Below are 21274 nucleotides of genomic sequence, written 5' to 3'. Positions count from 1 at the left end.
ATTCAAGAATGCACAATGAACCTAACCCACATCTACTTACATGCAGCCAGGCAAGGCTTAAAGATGGGTGCATAGTTACATGTTTCAATTTTGTATTCACAGCCAGGCTTAAACAATATTTTTTTTAGTGAATGAATGAATGAATGAGGAGTTTGCTCTGTAGCACTAACCAGTTTCCTTGGTTGTGTATAAAGTGCTTGCAGATATTTTCTTGCAGAAAACATTAATTTCATCCTCTTCTCTAACTTCATTAGAAATAATCCAGTGTAAGACAACCTGTAACCTATCTCCATTCACCAAATCAATTAAATTCATAGACTCACAATCACAGGCTAGGCAGTATCAGCATGGTGACTGCATTACATGCTCACCGTAACACGAGCAGGTGTGTGACCTGTGGCATTGCTCTGGGAGTTGGTTTCAGTGTCCCGGTTCATTGCTAACCAAGTGCTCTGGACTGTTTTAATTGCACTGTTTCATTGTTAGATTTGGTTCATGAAGATGAATCACCATTTCCAGCTGCTACCCAAGAGAGAAAGTGAGTGCCAGTACAGACTAAAGGCTGAACCACAAAGGTCCTACCCAGAATCTGAACCATGAGAAGTCTTCTCTTCCTCTAGAAGTAGAAAACAAATAATCCATTCAATACTTTCTGAAACGGAGACAAAACTGTGCCCAGTTCTTACGTGGCTGAGAAACGTGCTGCTTTGTTTCATTGTTTTTACTTTGAATTATACTTTTTTATTGAAAATAAATGAACTTGTTTACAATGTGCTCCCATTTTTAAGTAGCACTAATGTAAGAGGTCAACATCCTCACAAGTCCCCCCAACAGAACCACATCAGACCAGGCTTTGGCTCCCTTGCAGGCTTCAAGGCGTAGCATGGGAAGCACGGCTGTGCTGACAGGGGGTGTAACATAAACACAGGAAAGGAGGACCCTGCTGAGCAGCGGTGACCTCTGAAAGCACTGGGGATTCTTTGCCTCACAGCCTTGGTACATCCCCACAGGCTGCTGGCTTTGGTTAGCACTGAAGGGGGACAGTGGGAGCAATGGATAGGACTGACAGGCTTGTAAACCTCTCCCTGACACACATCTACTCAGGAGGGCTATCTGGGAACTGGACCTCACCTTTGCAATGGACAGGTGAACACACAATATAAAAGAATCAAGTCCTGACAACACACAGGTTACTCAAACTCTGCTTCTGAGCAGCAGAAGACCCGAGTTCTTAGTGTTCTCAGGGAAAAGGAAGGATGTGGTCTTGGTGTAAAATCAATATTTAATGTCATTAAGTCTCTTTCTGTAACCAGTTAAATTGTAGACAACATATAAAACAATGTTTCCAACAATGCTTATCATAAGCAGTTCCTCTGCAAAGCAAGTAGCTACCAAAGTGCACTAAATTACCTACATAAATATTTCCTCTAAATCACAGCTAGCTTACAGTGATTATCTGATTAGGAAAGAACCACTGCAAAATTAAATTATAGGGAGAAATTTACTGCCATTTTCTTCACTTTCTTCCATACTGTGTTCTCTCCATACCAAACCAGCTTTTTTTCCCCTGTAGTCTATAATCAATAAAGGCTTCTTTTTGGGTGAAGGCTCTCTCAAGGAGCTCTGAGAGAACCTAGCCTGGACACAAAGGGCTCAGTACAGTGTGGAAATGTGGTTCCAAATGTTCAGTCATGTTCACAGGCTGCTGCTTCAGGGCCCAAAGTGATTAATCTACTGCAAAACTGCTTTGCTGTAAGGGTTGAGTGGGTTTGGACAGTGCTAGCCAGGAGATCTTTCCCACTGCTCTACTATACAGTGTCAACAAGCCCTTAAGGATTTGGACTGGGATGCAGGCTCCTGGCATTCTTAACTCTTCGGGTTTTGTCTATAAATAACCTTTCAGCAGCAGGAACTAATTCAATTTTCAAACCACACACATCATTAGCAAATCTGGTACAACTTAATGTGTAGACCAGATCTAAATAGCAGCATAATTTAAATCACATTATGCCATTTTTAGTGGTTGTTGAAATTCAAGTTGCATTGATTTTAGTAAACTGGCTAAGAAACTACATTAGTTCAATTTGACCTCTTCCACTCTAAAGCTATCTGCAGGAAATGCTTGAATTGGTTCACCACACTGGCTGTAATGAATCCTGATAAATGAGGGTAACATCATAACCAATAGGCTAGGAAAGATAAACATTTCCCCCCTTCTTTCTTTTTTAATACTGAACAAAACTTTTCCCTTGCAATTTCTCTCTCCTTTTCCCCCTATACAGATTAAAACACATAAGAAGCACTTACAGGATTCTCAGGGTTAATACAATTATATGATAACAAGCATTGCAACCAAAAACTATGCTATACTAATTCCATGTATCTCTCCTTTTTGGTGATGTTCACTCCTTATCTTCTCCACTTACAGAAAATAAGTCTTTAAAGGAAGTTGATCTTCTCTCTACAATTCCTATGGGAGTTCTCAAAACTTTGAGAAAATTTCAGTAGGGAAATATGACTTGTGTTCATATGTTCTTGCAGCAAATGTCCTCAAAAGAATTGAATGAAGGTTTAAAAGAAAATGATGGTTTATTGGAATTTCACCTTTGCAAAATGTTCATAGATCAAGAAGTAGATTTTTTTACTTAGGAGAAAAATTAATAGTGAAGCAAAATGGAAAGAAATCCTGTAGAGCTATAAACACTGCCTCTATGAAAATGGCTTTATCACAAAGGCACAGTTGTAATTTCCCCCCCAGTTGTAATTCAACACTTCTCTTCTTCTTGTAATAAATGTATACTCCAATTTGCCTACAAATTTAATAGTTTTATTATAGGAAAGTGATGGTGCATTTCTTAGTGGAAGCTTTTCCTGGTGTTTTCCAGGAAGAACTTCATTAGATGCTTTCATATGATATGTGAGTACATGGCCAGTTCCTTCTGGCTCTCCTATGAGCTTTGATTACCATATGTCCTTTTAGGGAAATGGCAAGAGCAAGCCAAAATTATACAAATTCATCCATCTGATATGAGATTATAGTAGTCTCCTCCCCTAAATTAAGCAAAATGACATGCTAGGATGGAAGTTCCAATAGGAGTGTTTAAAAGCAGGGGTGGGTTCTGATTTTGTATGCATGTGAGGCTTACAAAAATGTTCTGCTTTGTTCAGGTACTTCAGGAAATCTTCCAGACAGAAGATAAAATTATGATACTGGAGAGATCCATGAAGACAAAGGAGAACCCACTGAAAGTGTTCAAACACACCTTCAGGAAAGAACAGAAACACTTTGCCATGATGCACCTCAGTTTCAGTAAGTAAAGGTCAGACTGCTACATCCCTTCCTTCATCAGCTACTCAAGAACAGAAAATTCAATGACAGTGTAAATCAGTTTGATGAGATTGGAATTGCATTCATTACATTGTGATTCAGATTCTGGGAGAAAAAAAGTAAAATCCAAGAAGCTTGAAATAATTTAAATAATGGGCCAAAATGTCAATGGGTGTGGTTCCTTTTAGAAGTTCAGTGCGTGCAGTTGTCTTTGGAATCTCTTGTCCTGGACAGTTAAGAGTTCAATTGCTTGTTGGTGGTTGATAACCTTTGGGATTCAGTCTCATGTCTGAGGTAGGAATTGATTTTAATTCCATTCTGTATGAAACACAAGATTTCACTTTAGGACGTATCTATTTTAAGAACACATTATCCTGGACAGAAGTCTGTCTTATGATGCAAAAAAACCATCTAATGGTCAAGCTCCTTAAAAAGTTAATTGCAAGTAAGAATGAGGCAGCATCCCTTACTGTCTCAACTCATTACTATTGAGTGACTCCACTCTCACCTTGGCACAGATGAGCTCATCTGACACAGACACAGGGTGTTTGGCTGGGGGCTCACAGCACAGGCTGGCCTCAGCCTGGTGATCCCTGTGCTATGATCCATTGGACAGTGTGCATCGCGTCTTTCTGGATATATGTGAAGATGTCTGAGACTTTTCCATATTTTTATGAAAAGTGTAAAACTATTCTCTTTTTATTTTTGTCTCTAGGAAAATCCTACTGGATACAACAGCTTCACATACAATGAGATTATTGAAGTACATAATGCTTCAAATGAGTATTTCTATTGTTCTTCCTAAACTGTTTTATCAGCTCAAAAAAAGCTTTTATTCAAACAAGGAAATGGCAATAAATCATAGTTTATTGTACTGGCATCTTTTCACTTTTTCTAACTCCTTAAACCATAAATGTATAATGTAACATATCTTTTTCCAGCCACATACCTCCGTAATAGGATCTTGACATTTCCTTTGGCACATCCATAAATTAGATTTCGTAAACTTCATGCTCTGCTCCATTCTGTCACAAAATATTGTTTTGGATCCAAATTCTTTTATGTCCATTTGAATAGTTTTATTCACATGGCTTTTCATATCACATAAATCATGCCTATTCTAGGTGCAGTAGTTCAGCTGCAAGAAACCAGAAAAAGCTCCTGATTACACTGGAGCATTCACTTATCAGCTACATTTACTGTGGGAGGATATCATTTGTCACTTCTGGTACCACCACACAATCAATTAGGCAGGCAATCTAGCTAGTATAATCATTTTATTAAAAAAACTCCAACAAATGGAACAAAACAAGATGGTTTTAAATATTAATACACAACTCCAGTTTTATACTCACTCTGAGTTTTGTTTTCCATGTCTTCCCCGAAGACCTCTTCCACAAAACTGTTGGCAGCTTTAGGATCGATATGAGTCTGGTCATCAGGATTTCATATATCCAAAATACCAAACATGTTTTAATTAGGATCAAAAATGCAGAGTGTTACATTATCCCTTCTTCTTCCCACAATTGCCAGTGATGCTGTTGATGTTCTAAAGGGTTCTGTCTAAAAAAAAAAATGAAACTTCATTTGAAGTCACTGGAACATTAGAATGTCGCTGAATTTTTCTTCAGTTGGAGTGAAAGGACATTAATATGACCTACTTAAAACCCAGAAGTACCTGGTGGTTCTGAGTCAATCTAACTCCTGCTACCTCCTAGGTTATGTAAGAGCTTCATAACATGTCCCCCAGATACTCAGAAGTATTTTAGTCTTAACATACATGCAAGTTTGCTGTCAGTCTAATATGATTTCTAATATTTTAACCCAAACGTTTATACAAGTACAGTGTTTACTAGAAGTAGTTATATTGACAGATAATTAGAATATCTTGTCCTTCCTGAAATGCATACAAATTCTATGCTACTACAGCTCTCTAATCCAGACCAAGTTCTGTTGGATGCTTTAGCTGATCCAAATAATCGAAAGCTATGTTCATCAGATCTGCAATTAGAAATTGTAATCTTGACAGGGTATTTGAAATTTGGACACTTTTTTTCCTATCAGAATTTTTGGTTGAGCTCGCACCTTAAAATGTATTTTCTAAGAGACAAAATTCTGAGAAAGTAAAACCATTTGCTACTTCACTTTCTAGGGATTTTTTGCTCTTAAATTATTTATTTCTCTCATGGTTTAAAGGAAGAAGAATTCAGCTTTATAGCTCGGCTGCAATAGAGAAAGAACATATCAAATGAACCACTTCTTTATAACATGTAAATGTTATCTGAGTTGCTGTTTATTTTAAAGGAAGTGTTGATGTTGGCACTTGCTCCCTGTGTGTGCTGCCAACTTTATAGTTGAAGGGGTTAGACAGAAAACAAATTAATAAAGTCTAGTTTTTCTGTAGTTAAACAACTGTGACTGTCCCAAAATCAGTTAAAAGAGGTTTCTGGAAAAGTCAATCTTTCTTACAGTCCATAGTGCATGGAGAAATTAACAGAAACAGTTTTGTCAGTATGAAGAGTTTACCAGCTCAGTGACTATGCAAGAGGATTTGCCACATCTCCATTGATAAACTGCTGGAAGCATTGTGGCCAATGTCCACTCTTGATTTCAGAGCTCCATATTCAGGGATTTTCCTGACAAGTGATTCTGATTATCATGTGTCTATGCCAAATCTAGACTCTTCAGCACATCCTGCCCCACAAGTTTAAGCTGTCATGAACTACACCAACACTGGCTGGTACCATCCATCACAAGAGTATTCTACAGGTGTTCAAAACAGCCATGATGCTCCTAGAGAGGCTGCACAAGTGAGAGGCTGCAAGTGAAGATAGCGATGAGATCTGTCAAAGCAGAGTGGCTTAATCCACTCTGAAGTCAACACAAGTGAGAAATCCTCACTTCTCACAGGTGCTGTGCAAGCAGATTGGCAGAGGTTTCATATTGACTCAGTCCAAGCCAGCTGTACAAACCCTGACTGAAAGTGTGACCTGTTTGCTTTAAAAATAGGAATGTGGTGAGGGTCTGCTGCAGTTATGTGAGTAACCCGTCCCCTTCTCTTTTCTCAGGCCAATATGACACTACAGTTTAAGTTGACACTATAAACATCATACAGGCTTTAAAGAGATGTCTGCAAGAAGCGTATGATGCTGATCCTCCCCAAATCAACACTGGAAGATGATTCATGTGAAAGCAAACACTCTCTTCACTGACAAGAAGTGTCAATGTGTGCAAAGTCTTCCCCAGCACCCCGTGGCTCACCAGCTTCCCTTGAACAGTAACCTTTGATACCTCAGTGCATGATATAAAAGTTGCAAAGGTTGCAAATATTTCCTGATGGACAGAATTAATTACTCTGTTTCCTCAAATAATGAAGTCCTATAAACTGCTGGAAATTAACATCAAGCTTCTTTCCTTTAAATAACCTCACATTCTCAGCTGTAGATGCTACTAATTCAAAAAGAATTAGTAGATTTATTCTAAGAGAATAAGACCATGACAAAATAACAGACAAATATTGTAAGACACATGTGAGTTTCTAGCTAGAAAAGTCAAACTGAAACACCATACTTGTCAGAATTAGTACAACACAGCATTTAACTGTTCAGGGTAATGTGCCATCTGTGTTTGGTTTTGTCTGGAAAAGTGCAGTTTAAATGCTTACCCCATGCTTACACTCTCCTGTCTAGCAATGCTAGATTTGCTGATTGGAATTAGAGGAGGTTGAATAAAGTTGATTCACAGCAGCTGAAGGGCAATTCCAGTGCTGCCACTTCAGGTACACAGGTAGCCTGTGTTCATTCAGAGGGAATTTTTTCATCTCCAGCTATTAATTTGACTTTTCATACAATAATTATGAAGAAAATTTGTGTATTTATAAGGACTCTTTGTGACTGATGTGATATTTGCCCAAGTCTTCAAGCTCTTACCTATTTAAAGGTATGTACTTATCCATCACTGGATCTCAAGGACTTCCTGAGCCAAGACAGAACCATTGCTCTGTTGAGACTGATGAGAGTGTTGAGACAAATTAGGAATGGAACTAACATACAGGAACAGATGTTCTTAAAGTGCCCTGAAATTGTCCTTCAGTCTGTAAGTCAAGACTGCTCAGCTTTCTGGTTTTCAGTGGAGCTCTGCCTTGTGGTGGGGGACAGGAGAAGGATGGAATGGGCTTTGAGATGTGACTTTTCTGGATGGCAGCTGAAACACATTAACAGTGTTAATAGTAAAGGATTAGAGAAAGAACTAGTTGGTAAAGCATCCTGGCTGTTTTGGACAAAATGGAATAAAAAAGTTTTACTATTATTTGTATTTCTTTGTGGATTTACTCACTCATTTACAGAATAAGTGGCACATTACAGTTCTAGTAATTGAGCAGCTTCTTACTACTTCAGGGTCTTCTCTACACAGCAGCTGTAGGAACATGCAAAATGCATTTTACACTGGACAGAAGCCAAATCCAAAACAATTATAGATTTGAAAGTCTCCTGAATAAACTGGCACTGTTCCTTATCCTTTGTTTTGTGTGGGTGGTGGCTTAATCAGGCTACCAACACAAGTGGCCTTGCAGAGGCAGCCAGGCTGCACGATGTGGTCACGTCCCTGCGGCCAGCCCGGGTTGTCACAGCATTGCTGACACTCAGATTCTCTCTGTCAGCTAAAAGAGCTGTGTCTCCTGGCTATTGTGTCAAACCATTCACACAGCAATAAAGGTTCTAGAGATTTTAAATAATAGGAAACCATTCTGAAACACAAAATTGGGAAGTGACATTCAGGCCTCTTTCTGGTACTCATTAAACCCACCTCACACTGACTGTGCTGCATCTTGATTTTTCCCAGGATGATGCCACAGTCAGGTTTGCACATGGCTATGGAGAGGGCAGGCTGCTCCATCCAGCAATGTAATGCTAACTGGTGGCTTTCTAGGATGAAGTTTTCTGAATGTGGGGAAAGTTCCAGAAGTAACTGAGTTTTGTATTGCAATATTTGACTGCAGAACAATTCAAGGGAGGCTGGTGATATGTGGCTGGTTACAGGAGGAGCTCTGTTTCTGCAGACTTCACAGTGATCTGGTTTGAATTAACAGTCCTACCTTGCTGTTTCTTACTCAGAAACACTTCACAACAAACTTCTATCACAGAACCCCACCAGGGACGTGACTTTAGGGAGGAGTGAGGAATCTCACTGTTTTGTTTCCCAGCAGGGATGACTGTTTCCACTGGTAACATTTTTCTCCCTCTCTATGCCTTTGTATGGAGGCAAGGGAGATTTTATCACTTGCTTCTGTTACTACCAAACTGTGGAATAAAGCACTTTATTTGCATTTCATATACTATTTTTACAGTGTATGAAGAATAATATTTGTGTTGAGCTGTTAAATATTGACAATAGTCCCACCCTATTTATCAAATACTGACAGCTGACCAAGCAAAGGAGTAAAAATTATTTGGAAATTTGGATCTTCTTGAAGCCTTTAAATATATTTCTGGAAGTTGGAGGCCTTCCCAGTTCACACAGCTACTCTAATAGCTAGACATATTTTCTCCCTTCCTTATGCCAAGAACTCAATTAAGAAATATATAGCAGAAGGGGGGCACTTCTAAGGGACCTCGCTTCCTCCCTCCCCCCCCCATTCTTAACAGAAGAAAAAAGAAGGAAAATATCATTGTCTGAAAACAATCAACATAACTGAAGAGCCAGCCTGAATTTGAAAATCTGGGGACTTTGGGATGGAGATGGTAGGGCTGAACAATAATTCTGAACATTACAAATTCAGGCTCCCTCCTGACTGTGCCTTTGTTCAGCAATGTTCTCTCCAAGATCTTGACTCTGCTTTTGGGTGGAGACCTCACTTGGTACATTGTCAGTGCAACCAATACTGAAGTGTTTGCTCAGAGTGTGAATTCCTGCTCAGAGTGGCTGCCTAAACCCAGGGAGCCACAACTGCTTGTGCTGTTCTTGGAGAGCATCACTTGGAGCACTGGAATTCCCTGAGATTCACTTACCAGCAGCAAGAACAAATCTTCACTGAGCACTGCAAAAACAACACTGTACAAAAATCATCTTCTTCCCTAAATATAACTGACCAGAAGATCTGGAGTGTATTATCCTAGTGAAAACAAATCCTCAGTGGAAAAAGTGCTCTTGTCTTTTATTAGTGTATCCACACATGCAGCACATTTCAGTTTGTTGATAGCATATATCCTCTTTTAAAAAGTAAATGGTTTTCTTTGGGCTATCAAAAAGGAGGAAACTTTCATGGACTTTGGCTATAAAGCTATATAAATCCCAAAAGAAATAATTCACTATTTGCTCCTTAGAAGCCAAGATAGATGGATAATGCAGAAAAATCTTGTTCTGCCATTGATTTACTGTGTAAACAAATTTACACTCAGCCTCCAGAATGCAGTTAATCCCTGTTGTGATGGGAATACGTCAAAGGAAACACATTTCTAACAATCATAAAGATACTCACACAGATAAACCTGAGAATCTCTTATAAAAAGCCCCAAGAGAATATAACATTTTTTTTCCATAGATATGTCTCCTTGTGAACTAGATCATTAATTATTGTACTCATATGGAGCCACAGACATCAAGAAGCCAGATCTACTGTATTTCCATGTATAAACCCAGAAATTTAATGTGCAATTCCATAACACTTAAAAGATAAGATCTGTTTTATAGCAAATAGAGTAATATAGAAAAGACCAAAACCTGTCCCTGCCTGTTTAAAACAATGAGATAATTTTAGTTCCAGACAAGCCATTTCCTAACATTATCTAAACTATAGCTCATAAAAGTTTATGGACTCAAATTTCAAATAGTGTAAGAAAACAATGGCTCTCAGTATCTTCACTAATGATAGCAGTGGTTGGGTGCAATAACACTACTGATTACAGTGAAGGCAGTTTATTTTACCCAACTCTACTAGTAGCACTTTTTAAAAAATTTAAAACAGCAAAGAAGCAGAATTTGTACAGGTGGTGTGCCCAGGCAATCAATAGATGTGATGGTGCTTGTATGACAAGACTTTTCAAAGACCTTCATCATCCCATGTGTCAGCTTGGAAGTTTTTAACCAGAAGATAGTGCTCATTCCCTGGTATAAAAACCTAAGTATTAGCTACTTGGAAAAACAATAATCTCTCAGAGAACCCATTTCTGATACCATATTGAGTCCTACCTTTTCAAACCCATGTCCTTGGGCCTTTTAAATTTGAATTTGAATCTAGAGATAATCTGAACTTCTACACATCCCCAATCCATGATGCTAACTTTGTCTCAGAATATGAGCAAAGCTCATTTTTGTGAAGCAGAAACACACAAAAGCCCACAGAGATCTGCACTCTACATGGACATAATGTCACTATCATTGATCAGAACATGGTCTAATGATACACCCTCCCTCTTAAAAATGGACAGTATCAGTGAGCCCCTGGAGCAGTTTATGACTGCAGACAGGGCGAGCCCAGGGGCAGGATGGTTAATACAACATAGACACTGACCAAAAAGGATTTTCTGGGATTTCCCCCCCACCCATAACATTACAGGCATGAATTTAAAGCATTATGATCATGCATTTCCTAATACAACAAAACTCCTGGCAGCTCTTGGAAACAGTGGCAAAGTGCATCTAAACTATGCTCAGCAGAGATAAAATTTCAACTCCCTGTACCCTTGAATAGGAGACCTTTGTGTCTGGTGATTGAGTTTTTAACCACAAGCAGCTCTGATACCTGCTTGTCACTGCACACAAGGGTTTTGGCACATTTTGTTCATCATTGCAAGAGAAAGTGTACAGGCAACACATTCTGCAGAAGAGGCTCAGGAGAATTGCAACACAGTAAAAGTAGATGCACCAGTGACAAACACAAGCCAATCAGATGATTCTGGACCTGGATTCTGACACCAAAGCAGTAGTTTACAAAGTACTATGACATTTTTAGCTTATTTCTGCAGCCCCAAATTCTTTTAAGAAGGAGACCCATCCCAAATGGATTATGGTCTTTTTTCAAATCAAAGGATTTAGTTATGAAGGTAAAAGCACAACCAATTCCAACAATGAAAAACAAATAACCAATAACAAATAACCAGTGCTTTACTGTGCAATAAAGAATTTGAATTTATAGACGATATAAAACAGAAAATCTTTTTTCCAATGCAAATTGCTTTGAAGTATTAAAGAATTTCAGTATCACTGCATTATGATCCCACATCATGTAAGAACACGTCTGCTCAAGTCATAAAATAACTGCTGGCACTACCAGTTCAGGTCTGTTCCCTGGCCTCAGGGCTGCTGAAAACCATGCTATAAACAAAGCCTTCTATTAAAACTTAGTCAGGAGACTAAAATACAGGTCAGACTGGTCTAAGTATTATTTGATGAAGGAAAGACCCTCCTAAGTATTTAGACTTTATAGCTGTAGTTTTTTTTCAGTTGGAATCTATAAATGTTTATCCAGTCTTCCTATGATGTCCTTTGATCTCTTAAGGGGTTTTATTCTTAAAAACATAGATAACATTCCTGCAGCCATATTGGACAAATAAGTAAAGGAGATGACACAGTGATCTGAACTTTTGTTTGGATTTTCTCTCGGTATTTATAAACACCAAGGCAATCCATCATTGACTGCCAATGCAAAGAAGTTCAAACTTATACAAAATACCCATGCTGATGTGGTGTATTTAATATAAGGCAGACCTATGGTGTACAGGAGAGACTCCCCATCTGTTGTTTGTAGGGTTTTTGTTGTGTCGTGCTTTTTTTTTAAGGCATTTGCTACTGTAGGACTATCACCAAACCCTCCAATAGAGGATGGAATTTTTAAAGTGGAAAAGTTTGAAGGGAAATATGTCTAAATAAACAAGACAGAAGTTGTCTTCTTATGAGAAATTTCTTAGTGTTGTGAAACAAGCATTCATAAGAGAATTCAGCCCAAGAAAACCAGGCTTTACACTAACAAAAGATGGTGGTGAACATAATCTCCACAGAGGGCAACAAGCAAAGCGTGGTCAGGAAGGTGGTGGGACAATGAGAGTCAGTGGGTCCCTACTCTGCAGAGTCTAAAAGACTGCCACAGTTTTCACAAGCAGAGGAGCTGGGACAGCAGGAGCAGGGAGCCACAGTGCTGCTGGGGGTTCCTGAGCAGCACAGACTGATACAAGGACCACACTGACGGGCACGAGAGCACAGGCACCCCTGCAAGAACCCCTGCACAATGCTCCTTGTGGCCTGTGCGTCCTGCTTTGGTCCCTTGCTTTAGCAGGCAAGAAGGAAAAGGTTGGTTGAAGAGGCAGCTGATATGGCAAGGCTCAGGCTAAACATCCAGGCGCTGGTGTTCTGTGGTGTAGTTAAAGCACCGTAGAAGGAAAAGTGACATTGTTTTAAAAGCTCAGCTTCAAAAACAAACATGCAACAAAGACAGGAGTGTATTCATCCCCTCCTATCACATCTGTGCCCTGCAGGCAATGTTCTGAGAGAAGTCTGTGAAACTTGTACTTGCAGCTATCTCAGACAGCTCCACCTATAACTGTCTCAGCCCTCTGTAACTCTCTCCCGGAGCCTGACACGCTGCCAGGGCTGTCTACGTGATCCCCTCGTGTTCCTACGCAGTCCTAGCAGTGTTTAACTCGCAAGCATTTGCAAACACGCCATGCAGGAAAACAAGGTAAACATGAAAATGGGCTCGGGATGGCTATTTGCATCCACTGTGCTCGTTTGTGTGCTCTGCAGAGGTGCAGGGATCCAAACACGCTGCAGGGAGGACTGTGCTGCTCTCAGCCATGGGGAGCTGAACCCAGCCCTCTGTCCAGGCACTTTGAGATGCGCCTGCACTGCAGATGCTGCTGCGACTCCAGCTCGTGGACTGAGCTGCTGAAGTGTTAACCAAGGATTCTGTACATGTTTTACAGCCAGAGCTGAGCTCCACGCTACTGTGGTTGCTGCATTACCTCCATTAGTTGCTGAACTGTCTGTTGAAATGGCAATGGCTTGTTCTAACACGCCTCTGGCAAAGCTCTGCTCCGTGCCACTCTCCATGCACTCTGCCCTGCTCCCTCTCCTTGGGAGCGCTTCTCATCCCGCTGTTCCTCCTTTCTGCTTGCTCAGGCTCTGTGTCCCCGCTTCACCTTTCTCATTTAAGGCTGAGCATAACCCTTGCCAGGCCCCTCCCTCCTGACATCCCGGACGCAAAAGAAAGAGCAGCCCCATGCCTCTGTTCCATGTAGGAAAAGACATACCAAACAGAGTTGAGCACAAAGCTGTCCCATGCCAGTGCCACAAATGCTGTCTGCACGAAAGAGTCTCTCAAGGCTTGCACAGACCGACTCCTATGAAGAGGGCAAGTCCCAAGGAGTGTTTGCCTTTCCAGCTGAAATTTGTAACTAGAAAGTGTCACCCCAAGCTATGTGGGCTCAGGGATGCTATGGAAATTCAGTGACACAAAACCCACATTCAAAACAAGCGAATTTATGACTAATTACTAATGGATACCCTGTACCAAAATTACCAAATATTTCTCTCTGTTCCAGATCCTTAAAGCTGAGCTGATTCCTTGAGTCTACTGGAAAAAAAAGGAAGAGTTTATCTGTACAAGTACTTACTGCAGAATTAGTTTTGTGCTTTGGATTGAGCACAAATGAATTGATGTGCCTAATAAAATTATCTATATATATAATTGTCTTCATGGCTGTTAGTCTGAGCAGAGAGACTACAGTTTTAGAGCTAGATAGGGGAATGCCTTTTAAAAATGTACTCTGCATACTTCATTAAAGATTTTTGGCATAGCTGAGGTTTCCTGTGTTCTGAACACTGCACAGACAAGAACTGCCTAAGCAAACAATGGCACTTTACTAAAGGCACAACTCTGTACAAAAGAAAAACTTGGGAATAACATGGCCTAGCAGAGAAGTTGCGTCAGGGGGAGACTGCTGAGTGGGTTTGGCTTGTTTGTTAACCTGCAAGTGAGGTACAAAGCTTTGCTGCTAAACAAGTCATCCAGAGATGGGTGGAAAAATACTAGTTTTTTCCTCATCTGCAGTTTGTACAGGAAAGTTGACAGTCTTGCTAAGACAGCCCTAAATGATACATTTTTTTGTACCTCAGCTGGAAGCACTTACGCTAAAGAACTGCTACCTGGTTCTCCCCAGGGGCAGATAAATCAGAGCTGTGCATTGGCGAGCACAAGTTCCATACATAAACATTTAGGCACTGCGATTTATTACTTGTAGATAGCTCCAGCATGTTAATGTTCATTTATCTTCCATATTTCAAGAGCAGCAGAAGAACTATTCTCAGTATGATAACATTTACAAGAGAGTTGATGCAGCCAGATTGCCTACTTAAGGCCCTCACTTTGTATATAGTGCTGTTGTAGCCGTGCAGAGTCCTCTGGCACGTGGCACTGAGCCTGCTGTCAAGGATATTTGATATCTTGAGCAAAGCAGAGGCAGCACGCTCTAACTGGGGAACATTCAAGGTGCAGTGAAGGGAAGGGAGAGCAACTCATAAGATGGAGACAGACTTGTTTTTCTGAGCTGTGCAATATAGAGGGCTTTAGAAGAAACTTCCCCCCTTTTATCCTCTTCTCCATTGCACCAGCACCTGCCTCAGTACATGCTGGAACTTTCCTAGACTGCTACACACATTATCCTTACAGCTTTGCTTTTCATGAGGAAAGATTCTTTGATTTAGAAGAACAGAACCTGGAAGTTTTTCAGCAACTAAGCAGCATAAAGTCTGGAGTAGCCTGAGAGAGGGCTTTGTATCTGCATCCCATTGTTTCAGTAGCTGCAATTTTCTTACTGAAATTAAAGTGGACTCATACTCTGAACTTCCCATCCACAACTTTCCACAGCATCTTCCTGCAAACTCCCTTTATCTGCGGTGCTAAGACAGACTACTGAGACCTACTCATTTAACAGTGGGATAATATATTTGGAGTCACTGATCAAATGGTTTCACCACCCAATGAAAACACACTTTTTCCTCCATCACTGACTTGCAGCCATGCATTGACTTTACTGTACCCTGGCATATGGACCTGTCAAAGCCAGCAGTGACTGCCAGCCAGAGCATAGGAAGTGTTGAAAAGGCTTTTAAGAGAGAAGGAAGTGGGTGCACTGCTACCTTTGAAGGACAAGTGGGGGGAAAGAAACAGATTCTTACCAAGTGGGAAGAGTAATTTGGAACAAGTAGCACGGGGTGTGGGGGGGGGGAGAAGCACAGTGGCAACACAGGGACAGGGAAAGATGCTCAGAGGAGATACAGGAATCAGCATCATTTTGTCATATACACTAGAGAAGGAGAGAATCATAGAATATCAGGTTGGAAGGGAAACTCAAGGATCATCTGTTCCAACCTCGTCATGCAGTAGTTACCATCCAAATACATTCCTGCAGAAGGCATTTCCTTCCTGCCTGATGAACTCAGCAATGGCAGCGTAAGCAAACTATGACCTTTGCTTTTCAACTTGTCTCAGTAATGAAGTGAAAGAATTACAGTGAACCGCATTAGCTACAGCATAAATGTACTGATTTTTCAGTCTTAGGCACTGACAATGAAATATTCCAGACCTACAGTTCACTCTGTGGTAAAGAGATATGGTAAGCATGCTCACTGCAAACCCATATGTGCTTTATTATGTCCACCCTGATGCCTCACTTGCCTGCTTCTGTACAGCAAACAGCATTCCATGGTCTTAGCCCATGACTCTTTGTCTTGAGGTGCTTTACAGTTCTTTCCGAGGCCACTACAAAAGAATTAATCTGTCCTTTGGAAAGACTTATGAAAAATATGTTGAAGGGGAGACCAACATTTGAATTGGTTTTGCAAACTTGTTCACAGCAAAGCAATCACGCTGTACCAAACCTCTATGTTCACAGTTCTGTCTGAATTAAAGCACTTCCAAGGCATGCTGAAGCTGAAGATCTGGATCATATACTGGGTCAATCATGCAAAGGACAGATTTTAAAAAGGAACATGTATCCTTCCCTTGTGGGCAGAAGAGATGACACTGATGGCTCATCAGTGAGAAGCACTCACCCACAAGCTTATTGAAGCCTCTCTTCCCAGGTGCTGAATATTCATTCTGGGTGCAATAGGCTGGAGTACCATGTTGGGGACGCATTTTTGTGATGGTAAGTCCTGTTCTAGTATTGCTAAAGGCCTTAAGCACCATACCTGTGAACCAGCTCTGGACAAGCCTATACAGGAATGAGGTGGGTATTTTTGCTTGGTTGGTTTGTTTAATTATCCTCCACTTTCACTAATGACTGATGATCAGTCAATTGCTTCTTTAATTGCTCCTTTACCCACTGAAGCCTTCAATCTTTGTGATTTATGTGCTATAGTTATCAACAGTCTAAATGCCAAAGTAGTTTGTCACATGCAGAAAATGTGACATTGCTTTAGTCAGAAAGAGGCACAATCTGGCATTTATACCAGGTAGGGAGGTTTAAAATGCCTGACTCTCTTGGCATTTCTAATTGCTCTGCATATTTCTCATATAACACATCATTACCAAATCAAAATCATCAAACTTCTATTTGTTATTTCTTGCAAAATTAGAAGAAAATAATCACTTCTACAAGTGTTCTGCATTCTTCTCTTGTTTAGAAATGTCAGGGTGTAAACAGAAAACAAAGTAGTAGCTTGTTTCCATTTTTGCTTCCCAGAGTGCACTGAACAAGTGGCCTCTTACATACCGGGGACAGGAGAAAAAAGTGATACAAGTAATAAAAATGACAATTCTATTATTTTCAGACTTCTCACATACAGAACATTCTTCAACATTAGCAATGCTAAAACCCATGTATTTAAAAACTAAAATCCTTCAGAGAGTCTAAAAAAGCCTTGAGCAATTTCCTCCATCCCTCTAGAACTAAAGATGCCCAATTTTTCAATACAATACTACACAAACTAATCTTCCCTCTAAAATGCCTTCTACTTGCCAAGATTTTTTTTCCTGTTTCTTAAAAAACAAACAAAAGCTTGTTTTGAAAGAAATATGAAAGGAACCAAAGGAATTCTGTTGGGCCAAAAGGCCTGCTTTCTCCACCCTCACTGTACTCATCTGGAAAGCATCTGGCAAACAAATCCATTGATAGTTAGAAAAGTCTTTTATCTGTCCTCACAGGCTTAAAAGGAAAGTGGAGAGCATACACATTCTGAACTAATTGCACATCCTCTTTGTATTATTGCCATTTTGAAAAGACAAGAGTACAGCACACAATACACACATAAAAAGAAAAAGCCTTTTCTGGTAAGTCTGAGTGAAACTCAGGTTAGTAAAACTTTCAGGAGAGAGGGCCAGCTATGTTAACAGTGAGTTGTCCAAATAAACACAGATGAAGAGAGTGTATAAATCCTGCCTTCATACTGTAAGTGATGCCAGAGCAGGCAACATACCCTCCTTAAGCAGAATTGCACAGTATACATCTTCTCCTGGTACATAAATCGAAAGCATGTGAGACACAGCGGAGGAAAGGATGATGCCTTTCATGCATATTTACGTAAATTCTATGATTACAATAAGTAATCAAACCAGCAGCATGCAAATTTGAACATGCATCATCGAAGAAATGCAAATATTTATATAACAGTTTAAGTGGGAAACATTTAGGACAATTCATTTCTAGGAAAATATTAATTTTCAAATAGCTGATCATTGTAAAGTTGGAAGCTGGCTGTTTATTAGAATTTGAGCATTCAGCAGACTTCTGAGGACCTAATTCTCTTCTGTGCTTACAGGTATCCTCAGGAGTCCCCTCAGAATTTCATTCCCCTCAGAATGAAAACTTAATCTGAACCAGTATAAATTGCCAAATTACTATGGTGTATATATATCAAAATCCCAATATTCTGTTTTTAGTGTTCCTGGTATTTGGCTTCCTGCAGCTTCCTGCAATGATAAGTACAAGGGCTCCAATGCCATTTCCTGCAAAGTGGCCACAGTATTGCTTTCTCACTCCTTCCTCAAACATGTAAGCTGTACATGCAAGATAAAAAAAAAGAAATTAACCTTTCTTAAAAAACAAAAACGTTATATGAACCATTGCACTATATTCTTTGGCAGATGCATAGTCTCAAACATTATTTTAAATCTGTTAAAGAAGTTAAAACAGGTTTGCAAATGACTCAGACTGAGCAGAGCTCTTGGGAATGCTTTCTTGGCTGTCTTGCAATCCAGAACTAAGAAGAGATGGGGGAGGAAGCATTAGGGGGCTTTTTTTGCTGGTAGTTTCATGTTTTTAGGACTATCAAACTGGATTTCACGGGCTGTCATGCTGTCTTTAAGGCTCCTCATGTCTTGGAAACTTGGGTGGCTCAGCTGTGCAGCAAGCAGTGTACTCACTGAAAGTGTCACACTACTGAAGAGAACAAAGCAGTCCTCGAAATACTATGAGCCACTGAATGTCTGGGGTGATCTGTCCAATTTTTATTTCTGATCTATAATGACAGCTAAAGTTTGTTTTGAAGGATCTCTTTTGGAATGTAGTGCAGATCTGTGGAGGCTGCGTGCTGATGACATTACAGGATGTCTGGCAGTCCTCGATGTCTTGCCACATGCTCCTCCCAGCTGCAATTCCGTTTTAGCCATTCCTCCGAGCTCTCTAATGGACTATCAGAGCCTGAGGATACAGATGTTAACAGCTCCCATCAGTTATAAACAAAAGCAATTACAAATAGAAAATAGATTTCCTCTTCCTGAATGGCTGACTACTCATCTCTTCCTAGCGATAGTAATTAGGTGAGACTGAGTTCCATTGTAATGCCAGGCTTATGAATTTCTAAGTGAGTCTCACACAGCAGAAGTGTCTCACTGTCCCTCCAATAATCACGTTTAGACACAGAAGGGTGCTATGTTCTTTCACTTTCTTTGATTTCCTTCTACTCACTACCTATTTTACCTCCCCATCTTTGCATTCTACTCTGATTAGAGCTTAGTTTCAAATGGACAATAGCACTGCTTCCAGATTACTTTTGCGTGGAGAGATTTGGGTCCTTTTTCAGGTTAAGTAAACTGGACAAAAACTTTAGTGACAGAAAGCTATCTAACATTGCACAGAGAAATTCCAAGAGCTGCTTGTCATCTGTTGGCTAGGGGAACAGACAACCCCCAGACACATTTTAAAAAAATTTCTTTCAGTAGAAGAAAAACAGGATTTATAGGATTTAGACTGAGCTAACATACAATGTTAATCCCCACTCATTCTTTATTAGGCTTACCTACTTTTTAATAATTACTATAGCATTCCACTTCTCTCATGGAATACTATATAAAGTGTATTTCATTGAGGATTTTAAAGGTTTTATTATTTCCGCCACTTAATTCTGTCTAAGACATATATTCACCAGTAAAATCATATCATCCCATTGGATTTCTATAGCACTCTTCCAGAATTTTAAGCCACAGAAAAAGTGATCTGGAATGCTATGTGCTATAATTATTATTAAAAAGAAGCACTGGCCAAGGTTTATCTATAAAGTGTATGAGAATCTTCTAAACAAAAGGTATTGCATATTGTTAGTTCAGAAAACAAAAAGCAAACTCTAGTACTATTAGTCAGTCCAGAGCACGGATCACAGCCTCTTGAGACAAAACTTTCCAGTATTCTGCTAAAGCCTTTCAGCAAAAGTAAAAATTAAACCTAGATTTTGCTATTTAACACCTTTTATTGTTCTTTGTAAGTTTGCATTCCTCTGATTAAATACAAGCCAAACCATCCATTTCATATCTAACTGATTACTACTTGTGCAGTTTTATTAGAGATCATGGAGCCTTATACTTTGTGGCAGTTCATGCAGTCAGCATTTCATAAAGAACTAAAGCTTGTCCTTCCCCTTCCTTGTTCACACCGCCTACATTCTGTATATTTTGGAATATTTTTGTAGGTCCTAAGCCTGATTGAACTCTGTTGATATTAACCCACAAGGCTGAAAGTGTTAATGGCAAAGGTTACAAGAAGAGTATCTCGTAATTCTTACTCAGACAGGATCTTGAGGTTAGACTCAAGTTCATAACTATTACAGCACGTATAGCATTGCCATTTTGTCCAGTATTACAATTCGTCATTTTTAGAAAAGACTCACAACTAAGATTAGTTAACCAAAATGTTATGTATTTCACACCTTCCACTACCTAGGATCTTTGTTCTACAACAAAAAAACCCCAAAACCCTCCTGAAGTTTTACTCATTTCTGAAAGAAAAGGTCTCTTCCAACCTTGATGATTGTATGATTTATGATTCTAAGAGTGCTGTTCCCATTAACTGTAACCCAAGTATCATCTTAGATTAAACTAGATATTAATTTTGTTACAAAATATGGTGCCTAACCCATGAAAAGGAAAGCAGCAAGAGGAAAACTATTTTACTTACACCAAGGAAACTCAAACTGAAAATAAAAAGGAAGCCCCAAATACACAGGGCATTTAAAGCTTACAAAAAGGAAAAGAAAACAGAATCAGTACTCATCACCCTTAATGTGATTCTCTGCTTGGGGCTGCCCTCAGACCAAAGCAGAAGTGGCAGTCTGGCCAGCCTGAGGTCAGCACCCAGCCGTGACTCAGGGCTGAGTGAGCAGCAGTGAGAACCTGGCATCATCCCACACCTCCCCAGGCCTGGGCTGCTGCTGCCCTGTGCCTGCCCTGCAGCTCTGCCCACAGCACTGCTGCGAGCCCCTGCTCACAGTGAAATGCTGAGTCCTGCCTGAGAACAGGAGCCTGCTTAGGAACCGGGCAGGTCACTGCTCCCACAGCAGCCCCTTGCTGACAGAGCACTGCCTGCTCTTGCTGGGAACATTGCCACCTCTCCCAGATGGCAGCACTGGCTGTCTGCAAAGGGGCAGGGGGCATCTTGTGCCCTTTGGATATCATCACCCTGGAGAAGCAGCAGTGAGACTGAGTCTAGATATGCTTTAAGTTAAATTGCTTTTTGCTTT

General features: G+C 40.1%; 1 long non-coding RNA gene across 1 annotated transcript in view; it reads right to left on the bottom strand.

Moving 5' to 3' along the window:
* Window positions 1-4177: 4177 nt before the first annotated feature.
* Window positions 4178-21274, bottom strand: part of LOC138118524 (uncharacterized) — a 37173-nt gene continuing 20076 nt past the window's right edge. Inside the window, exons 3-4 of the long non-coding RNA XR_011155186.1 lie at window positions 4684-4891; window positions 4178-4466 (exon numbers count right to left, since the gene is read on the bottom strand). This is a non-coding gene — a long non-coding RNA (uncharacterized lncRNA). The remainder of the gene's footprint in view (window positions 4467-4683; window positions 4892-21274) is intronic.

The sequence above is a fragment of the Aphelocoma coerulescens genome, chromosome 14 (assembly GCF_041296385.1).
Source record: "Aphelocoma coerulescens isolate FSJ_1873_10779 chromosome 14, UR_Acoe_1.0, whole genome shotgun sequence".
Taxonomy (NCBI): Eukaryota; Metazoa; Chordata; class Aves; order Passeriformes; family Corvidae; genus Aphelocoma; species Aphelocoma coerulescens.
This window is presented reverse-complemented; position numbering and strand designations above follow the sequence as displayed.